General features: G+C 34.5%; 1 protein-coding gene across 2 annotated transcripts in view; it reads right to left on the bottom strand.

Moving 5' to 3' along the window:
• The window catches only part of LOC119828537, a 108,718-nt gene that overhangs the window by 68,713 nt on the left and 29,553 nt on the right, over positions 1 to 10,452 (bottom strand). The window contains exon 2 of one of the 2 annotated variants that reach the window (XM_038350720.1): positions 6,450 to 6,477. The exons of the other annotated variant lie outside the window; for it this stretch is intronic. The gene's annotated coding sequence lies outside the window, so the exon portion shown is untranslated. The remainder of the gene's footprint in view (positions 1 to 6,449; positions 6,478 to 10,452) is intronic. 2 annotated transcript variants of the gene reach the window in all.

A 10,452-nucleotide genomic window follows, 5' to 3' on the forward strand; every position in this document is an offset into this window, starting at 1 on the left:
TGAAGAATTTATCAAAATTCTTTCTTAGCGGATGCCTACGTTATAACATCCAACCGCATTCCAAATTTTAACCCGATCGGTACAGTAGTTTGGGTTGTGCGCTGATAGATCACTATGTCAGTCAGTCACCTTTCGAGTTATATAATATATCGACTTTCTCTTTTAGTTTTTAAAGTTTTATATGTTATCATAATCCACGAGAGAGAAATTATTAAATTCTATTCAATTTGGTATTTTCTTGTGTTAGATTTTACGCGAGCATTATACATTTCGAAATTAAAAGCTTTTTACGGATTTTAAACGCGATTTATTCAACTTTTCTTCAATTATAATTCATTTGAGAAACACAAATTTATTTTATTTAGATAAAGTAGATACCCACTTAGAAAGTTACGATACATTATATTAGAGTACTAGCGGTCCGCCCTGGCTACGCCCGTGGTACATATATAGCCTATAGCCTTCCTCAATTAATGGGCTATCTAACACTGAAAGAATTTTTAAAATCGGACAAATAGTTTTTGAGAAGAGCGTTCAAACAAACAAACTCTTCAGCTTTATTATACAAGCATAGATTCTGATAGCCAGTATTCTGTTTGTTCGGTACATCACCGCCCAACGATCGCACAGAGCTATCAAAAAGCGCCATTAAAATCTAATTTCGTTAAAGAAAACTAGGCACCATCTGCACCAACCACAACTACATCTAAAAACCAGTGGCCGACGCAACCTGACCGAAACTGAATAAAACATCACACACGCATATGGCCCAGCAAAAAAAAGCAGCCCAAAAATTTATAACACGTCAAATTCGGAGAAATGGCTTCCTCGGGATAGAGATGTTATTTTTATATGAGAATGAAATTAATTGTGCAGTCTTTCGGTACATCTGCCGGTTCTATTGTCCGGTTTTTTTCTGACTTCGCTACAGGAAAAAGCTCGGAGATATTTTGTCTCGTTCTCCGTTCGAATTGACCCGCCCGGTTGGAGTCTGTTCTTTATGATTTTTTGACATTTCACCTGTATGAAGCGTCTTGTTTTTTAACGCGCTTATATTAACTTCAATTGTGTTTATAAGTTTGTTTGTAACTGACTCATTGAGACTCGATTTTAAACCGTCGAGACTGTTTAGTTGATTCTATCATTCAGGTGTATATTTTATTTTTTAATCTATATCTATGTATATAACAGAAAGTTGTGTTAGTTACACTATTTATAACTAATAAACGGATTAACCGATTTGGATGAAAATTTGTGTAGAGATAGCTTAGAATCAGTAGACAGATATATCAAGAATTTTTATCACGGAAATCCCACGATAACGGGAACATGCGAGGAAAGTCCGAGTCTATCTTTTTCTGCGACTACGCGGGCAAAGCCGCGGGCGGAAAGCTAGTTTATTATAATTATAATGTAACTCGATCAGATGTAGTAAAATCGAGGTGGGGTCGATTGATAACAATCAAAACTTACTGCTCAATAAATGATATTATCATATCATACATGTATGATAATATCATATCATAGACATGGCTACGTTGCAACATAAAAACTAAATACACTTCCGCATTAATAATACAAATCAATGTTATAAATGCAAAAATAATTCACACTGTCTGTTTGTCTATTATGCTTTTACAGCACGAGTCACACTTAGTTTTTTAAATAATCACATAAGAATCGAAAAATGCGACAAAAAATATGTTCTTCAGCTTTAATCACTCTAAAAAACCTTATTTCTTAAAACATGTTCATATTTTGACCATGACTATATATAATTGTATTACGATGTATGTACTATTTGTTCATAAATATTATTGTAGCGCCTCTAATCATAAGAAGGTATATTTCTTCTTATTTAAATGTCTTTAATAGATTTTGTTTTCAAACAATAAAGTCCTTGGCTTTTCTCGATATAGTTTCCGTTCACGTTGTATTTCTGGAATAAAACTCTCCTATGTCCTTGCTCGGGGTCACCAAACAATTATCTACCAAATGTCATCCAAATCTGTTGACTGGTTTAGGCCGGAACAGACAGACAGAGTTCCTTCATCATTTCAAATATGAGTATGATATACACACCACATGTCTATTCCTCAATAATAAACAATTTAATCCTGTGGTAAAACTGACATATTAATTCTAAATCCTATATAAATTTGACAAATTCAAACTAACAACAAATACCACTAAATTCTACCTCCAAAAGCCTATTACTCAAATACTAAATAGGTGATTAAAAGCGAAGCGTGTGTTGATTTATAATATGTTATAGATACACTATCCGGAGCTCATTAAAATTCATGTAATCAATATGTTGTTTGTAGATAATTATAGAAATAACTAATTCCGAGATGCTACGCTTTACCGCTTGCGATATCAACTCGATCCTCGTAAAATACTGATAATGAACTCGAAGCGAACTCATATTACATTTCAATTACCATATAAAATATAATCGCGCTTGAATGCAACTTCGATAATCATCTAATCAGGGATCATTCAATAAATTTTATTTCAATCCAAGCAAAGGTTGCCTTTCCGCACAAATATCTCTCTAATGCCAATGCATCAAAGTTTAAATTTTAACGAAACCGGATAAGGCTTCAATCGAGTCCTCGTGTATTATCTTAAAGGAGTTAATATAGTCTATTTCTAGCACGTATCGTGGAAATAGAAAATGTATTCGAAATTGAACTTTAACTCAATGGCTTTAATGTCAGCGTATGATAGGGCATTTAAGCGACGCTCAATTCCCAACCGTCAAGTTCGATGAATCAATGATTGTACGTAATCGAGATTCGAACGCAAAACGATTTCGACTTTACGATGTAATAAGGGTTCAGTGTTTCATAAAAAAAAACACCAAACAAATTGTTAATTTAATTTACCACTATTGTTTAGCCCGAATCAAACTTTTTATAAAAGCGGCAATGTCTCTGTTTTATCCACCACTGCTCGTAAACCATTTAAAAAACTTAACAGCTTAATTACGTACATATGTTAAAGTCAGACAGCGATTTATAATTCAGCTTTGTACAACAATAAATTGTGGAGGAGACAATAAAGTTATTCGCGGGACACATAAAAAACGATTGAAGAAAACAAAGCGCATAATGAATTAAACAACATAATGAGCCGTCAATTTTCGGTTCGGGGAGTCAGACACCTGCGAAGGAACCGAAATGTCTTCATTAAAATAAGCGAGGCGAACAGGTGCATTTTGATTGGAAGGCCGAACACCGCTAGTTAAATGTATACTGCAATTCTGTTGTTATGTATATCAGATCTATCTATAATTATAGTTCTTCGCGGTCGAAGTTTTTTGTTCTATTTTAAAACATTCGCCGGCTTAAAAACTCGTTCCAAATGCATATCTGTTGCCAAAAAAGTCTCGAAGCGCGGAACGCTCGAAACAAATGCAAAGTATCCCGCAATTTGAACAGTTCCACTGGGATTTTTAAAATCTCATCTCAGATTGCAGCTAACCCGCTGTATACACAAAGTCACGATCCCGGTAATTGTTTCGCTCGCTTCGTTGACAGGCACCCCGGGGACGCAGCGATTGGCGGGAATCTCGCAAGATGGCGTCCGACCTCGCCTGACCTATCCGTCAAGCGAAGACAGAACATCTGTTTTAACATGTCCGCTTGGCAGTTAATAAACGAACCATATACAAACTTTTGAATTTAGAAATCGTTTTCTTAGAAGAGAACCGCGTTGACAGTTCCGAGGCGGATTTATTGGGGATTTGTCTATGAGTTCCTCGAACGCAAAGTATCCACTTAATGAAGTGATTTAAGCCCGGAACGATAAGTGACACCTGTTTTGAAAACAAATCCATAATTGGGAACACTTGATTATATATAGTTTCTGTAATGAAAGTCACACAGTTTAACGATTGCAATTAAAGCAATGAACAGGTAAATTTGCTTCGAAACAAATGACTTTAAGCGTATAATTAAGGGTGAAGTGTAAGAATATCACTCAAAAGGAATTAGAATTTTAAGCTTTCCCCTCGCCTAATCAAGGTCTTAAGAAGAACAAATTATAAGGCGGATTAAATTGAATAAAGGGTATAATGGTCTTCGGGGCTCGCAATTTCCGTTCCTCCCGAAATACTCCAAGAAATATGCAGCGAAACTTCGATTGTACATCACTTGGGCTTGTTTACAACAGTCGTTAGCATGTCAGACGATCATTCAGACATTCTTCTATTTATTACCCCTTACATTGTTTACGCAGCGGCGTGGGAAATATGATTTATGTGTAAAAGTTGATAATGATGACGAAGTGCTTGATTTTGTTAAAATTACTTTTACTGTTCGCCGATGAAATGTTGTTGTTTAAGTTGGAGTTGTAGGGAAGAGATTGAGTGGAAAATGAAAGTCGATGTTCAAATTGTGCGAAGACTAGTTAACTATCTAATCGCGCTTTGTTTTGCTCGCAGGTGAACGCTTTGCCGCAGGTATACTCAACTACCATTGTCTCAAACTCCTGTTACCAAAATTGAATGGAACATAATTAAATAAGCACTTTTATTTAATATTCATTTCTATATTCAAAATTTCTCATTTACAACACTTTTAATGTAAGGCTTTTATTGATTTTCCAGCTTATAAAAGGTGATTTAAATGACACTATCAAAATCGTCATAAATCGAGATTTTGGTAGCCACAATTATGTATATTAAATTATAATCTAATAACTGAACTTCATCAAATTCGGTGATCGTAATATAATCACGTACGTGGCTCACGTGTCTCTCCTGGATATAGGTCAATCTAATAAATAGCACGCAATAAATAAATAATCAAGGATCCAAAAAGAACTCTGAAGGATACCATGAGATAATAACAAGAGTATAATGTTACATTACGGGTGCTCTGAAATATAGTGCAGATGACAAAGAAAACTGATATCTTAAGGAATAAAGCCTAGCAAGCATATAGTCGATTAATTATTGTTAACATTCAGATATTTTTAAAGCATACAAAACAAACACCAGGCGGTATTCGAACCCGCGTCAATCACCATAGGCAATGTAAATAAAATATTGCTAAAATTGGTCATTTATGAGGCATTGAAACCCAACAAACTAAAAATTAAATTGATTTGTAACACTGTTTATCGTGATCGTTGACTTAATTTGACGAAAACTCATCTGAAATTTGGGCAATGGTAGCTCTTACCATCAGGCGACCCAGCTCCTTGCCGACTGTGACATTAAAAAAAGCCCAAAAACCAAAAGCCACAATCCACAAATCATCGTCGAATCGAAGAGTCAAGAGTGTCAATGCATAACGTATTATCGCAAATGAAATGCACTGTAAATTACACGGAACGGAAATTTCTGTCGTATTTGAGACAGGGCCTCAATTCACTTGTCTTCCCCGAATGCAGATGTCAAAGGGGAATTAATTGCCTCATAAGAGCTCACTAAGACGGCTCCGAGATTGTGAAACGGGTTTTTGTGGGTTTTCGTGGCAAATTAGTTGAGCTTGTAGATTTAAATGTTTTAAGATGCTTTAATATTTTTAAGGATATTTGGATTTTAATGGTTTGCACTTTCTTTTGTTTATTATAATTGTGTTAGTTATAAGACGTGTGATGAATATAAAGTGATAAAGGGAAATGTTATTGTTATTATAATGACAAATGAAAAAAAACAAACAAAAAAGACAAATAATAACAATTAGTAAAAATTTTTGAACGTGGAATTTTCTAGATAAATTTACTAGGAGCTTGTTTATAAGTTATTCTACGGTACTTCGGTTATAAAGGAAATATTTATGAGAAAGATTCTTGTAATTATTATATCAAAAGAATATGTTTACTAGCTTTTGCCCGCGGCTTCGTACGCGTTAAATTCGGAGTAGTTTACTAGATGTTATTATACATATGAACCTTCCTCTTGAATCAATATCTATGAAAAACCCCTATCAAAATCCGTTGCGTAGCTTTAAAGATTTAAACATACATAGGAACATAGGGACAGAGAAAGAGACTTTGTTTTACACAACACACCGCCCAAACAACTATACCGATCGGGCTGAAATTTGGCCTGCACTATAATGCAGGCATTCTCTAAGTAAGAATATTGATAAATTCTATCCCCAAATAAATAGGTAATTCAAGTATTTACTATGTAATTAATTTTCACTACGTGGAAAAAACTGCTACAACTAGTTGTTTGTATGTATAAACTCGACTTTTTTTATTTAAACCATAAATTTAATTTAAAAGATTTTAACAGTAAGCCTACATCAAACATTGCGTATTTACATTTCGCATTTTCATAATGACGGACAAACAGAACCCATATTTTTATTACAATCAAATGATGGCAATGCTAACGTGAAATTTACTGTGTTGCCACGCTTATTCACCGCTCGTAAATTCGCTAATGTTTTTCAGCGAAAAGCGAAGTTTTGCGATATTGTACTTACCTCTTTGATGACTTCATGCAATGTGTGTCTGTAACAATAATGTTTTATTAAATAAATCATTCATAATTTAACATTTTGACGTATTTGCTGAGAGAAATGTCTTTCAGTTTTTATTATTAAATCACGTCAAGTTTTTAATAGCAATGCAGAGGCGTAAGGCCTCTATAAATGGACCTGTGCCTCTGAAAATATTCATGGGCTCTAGGAAAGCTTGCTATCAGGCGACCCATAAACACCTTTACCGACTATAACATAAAAAAGCAAAAAAACACTCATTTTTAAAAAGAAAAATTAATGTTTCAACGTGACCACGCTCGCTGTAAAGTGTTCGAAACGTCGGTTTATAATATAATGAATAAATCGCATTTAAAATCCGTTTAAGCCTTTGAATTCTAAAAAAAAAAATCAATCCACATCATAATCATCAAACAATTGCATCATCAGACGCCAGCGAAAATACAAGCGAACACCAGAAAATATTTTCTAAAACAAGTTTTACAGAAACACGCTGATTCCCCGCTTAGTTACGATACGTGATCGCGATACGAAATTAAATCTAGCTAACATTTGTTGGACGATGTTAACATTTTCCAAGCGATGGAAATTAAACTTTTAATGAGTGCTATAAATGTTTGATAATAAATTTATGGCGATTAGCGTTATTTTAATAAAACTATTTGCGAATGACATTAATTAATTAGATGGTAGATTATTAACTATTAAGAAATATGATTGGCAGAAATAAAAACATTTTTGGTAGTTAAATATAATTAAATTAAGTCTCCCACTGTTATTGGACTATTTTTTGAACATATACTTCCGTCTGCGGCTTCGTTCGCGAAGACAAAGGATGACTTGCATGGTCGTTCCTCCGGTCTCGAATTATGTGTATAGCAAAATTTTATCCAAGTCGGCATCGCCGTTTAAGAGCGCAGAAGAGACAGACACACAGACTTTCTTTTTTAGAATATAAGTAGAGATATAACATCGAAAAAATTGTTGCTTTGATAAATCAATCAAAAGGCAGACGAAAATAAACCATAGCCAAGAAATAACCATGATCTCTATTGTACATATGGATAAGGATTCAAACTTTTTAAACAGATAATGTAGAATGCATGTAGCAAAGCAATCGCATTTATTATACAGAGTAATAACAACTCCTTCCATTATTTCATAATACCACAAACAAGCCCTAATATCGTATATTCTTACAAAAATCGAGAGCATTATGTGATAGATCACTTTTTCATCATCCACATCATTACCAATTGCTATAAAAACGTGCTTTAATGATCCCACTTTCAATCCCTTCGCACGTTATTTCTTATACCTGGAAGGCAAGCGCGTCTTCCAATTTCTAAAACCGTCCATCTCTTTTCTTCTTAATAACTCTCGTATCGTCCTCTCGCTCCTTCTTAGAACCTTATGCGGTACTCTGAGCAAACAACATACGCTCAGAATTAAGCAATTATAGTTAATTTCGAATCTCCCCATGGCCGGTCTTGTCGGCGAGAGAATGTGTTATTTTGAATTGTAATTTGTGAGAAGGCATCCGCCTGAGCAGCTGTAAATTATACACCGTATATAGGTAATTTTTAAGTGGAGTATTAGAGTACTACTGGAACTGTTACGCTTCACAAAGCATGACTATGGATATCGCTTATGGGAACATTAGCTTGGTCATGTCATTTCAATTTGGCCCGTAGACTATACGAAAATTCTTTTTTCAAAAAGGTGATCTATTCCACACGTACACAATTCTAAAAACAAAACTCGATGAAGCATAGACTATAAAAACCTAATCGAATAAATGGACCATTAATTCAAACAGCGCTCGATCGAGACGTCAAATCGAATACCATTTGAAAATTTCATTATGCATTCCACCGAAGAAAAAATAGTACATGTCGGATACGGAATTCGAAACCATAACGACAAAGTGATTAATATTCTTGTGGTTCGGATGACACCACCAACTCATGTAATATGATTGGACGTATTCATATAAATTAAAACACCGGGCGGAGTCTATTGGTATAATTAAAAAGTATAGATTATTATCGCCTTTCCAACCAGCCAGGTTTCCGGCGAGTAATTGTTAATAGGCCAGTTTCAAATAGGTTTTTTTAACGAACAATGTTTTTGTGAATGCACGCGAGGGGTAACGAATGCGGCTCTATACAAAATGGAGTATTAAAATCAATGTTTAATTTTTCTTTTGTGCATTAAAGTGGGGGAATTTATTATGGTAATTTTGAATTTGATTATTAATTTCTCTATTATATTAAGATTTTTCATCGAGATAGTAAACAATTATAATAATTCAAGTGGATTATTTCGTTCCAATGAATAAGTCAATGAATTGACTTAAGCTTTTGGGACAAGAAAGCAATTTACTGGTGAATTAAAGACAAATAATACATTCCTGTTATACGATCGATATAAAGCTAAAACGCGTAATAATATTTCAGAATAATTAATATTATACTGAAATATTATTACGTCGTATAAAAAAAAATACTATTTCAAGTTGATCAAACTGCACATGGTGTGCAAATTTAACTAAAATCGGTTGAGTAGTTTACAAGTCCATAGCGGATAAACAGTATGTAAGTACAACTCGTAATTTAAATATATTAAGATTTCACAATATTCTTCGCAACCGAATACTGGCATGTCGAAATAATGAGTCACTTGACACGGGAGCGATACGAGTGTTACGCTTATCGTGTCTTGATAAATTATCCAAGTAGCGTTGATATTAGTAGTCTGTCGTGAAGTATTATGATTACAGAAACGACTAATTCATACAACTATTCAAAAGTGAAGTCCCGTGTCCCCTAGTGGGGTATGGGGCAGATGATATATGTACATCTGTTTCACTGATCGATTTTCTTTATGTACAAGTAGGTGATCAGCCTTCTGTCTCCTGCCAGACCGAGACAGTTTTTTTATTTTGTGCGTCACCACCGGGAATCGAACCCAAGACCCCTCGGTTCTAAGCTCACGCGTTAACCACTGTACCAAGGAGGCGGTCAATACAACTATTCACCTACTAGCTTTTCAAGGATCACCACGGGATGTTATTTGCCGGCTCTCCTCTGTTGAAACTGCTTTACGAATCGGTGGTTAATGTTAGTTGGTTGCTGTGTTATGACGATTCAAAAGTGCTTTTACATGAAGTCTAATTGAATAAGTAAATGTTTGAGTTTGAGTTTGATAACATGTTTCACTGTAAATTTGTCTCTCCAATATCACTCTCTGCCCTACCTTTTGATGCAAAGCTCACAGTAAACAATCGCTCCGTTGCGATGTGAAAGATAGATAAACAAATATGGATATAAACATACATATTTTCACATACATTTATTACTAGCTGCGCCCCGCGGTTTAGCCCACGTAAATCCGTATCCCGTAGGAATATCGAGATAAAAAGTTGCCTATATGTTAATTCAGTTGTCCAGCTGTCTACGTACCAAATTTCATTGCAATCGTTTCAGTAGTATTTGCGTGAAATAGCAAAAAAAGCACATATCAAAACAAAGCACATCCTTATAAACTTTCGCATTTATAATATTAGGAGGATAGCAGGATTTATAAAATACTTAAGGAAGTAAGGATGATTCTATGAACATTTAAAATTGATCGCGAGGCGGGATTGTTCGTTCTGCCTCGTTTCGGCAAAATTGTTAAATATTCTAATCTTAGTGATGACAACTAAAACTCTAGATTCAGGAAATATATTATCACAATTTACCAGTTCGCAACTAAACCGGGAAAGTGAACATAAAGACAGATCGTAAATTATTAACAGCCCGTATTTCCTTTGGCATGCTATTATTGTAACACCCGTGTTATTTGCTTTATGTTCTCGAATATTCTGATATGGTTCGTGCTTAGCCCAATTTGATAATACGCATAGCTAGATATACCTAGTCTTGCCATAAATATTGTAATAAAGAAAAAAGAAAATTGTTAACTGCAAATAACATTTATTACT

Source organism: Zerene cesonia, chromosome 8 (assembly GCF_012273895.1).
Source record: "Zerene cesonia ecotype Mississippi chromosome 8, Zerene_cesonia_1.1, whole genome shotgun sequence".
Taxonomy (NCBI): domain Eukaryota; kingdom Metazoa; phylum Arthropoda; class Insecta; order Lepidoptera; family Pieridae; genus Zerene; species Zerene cesonia.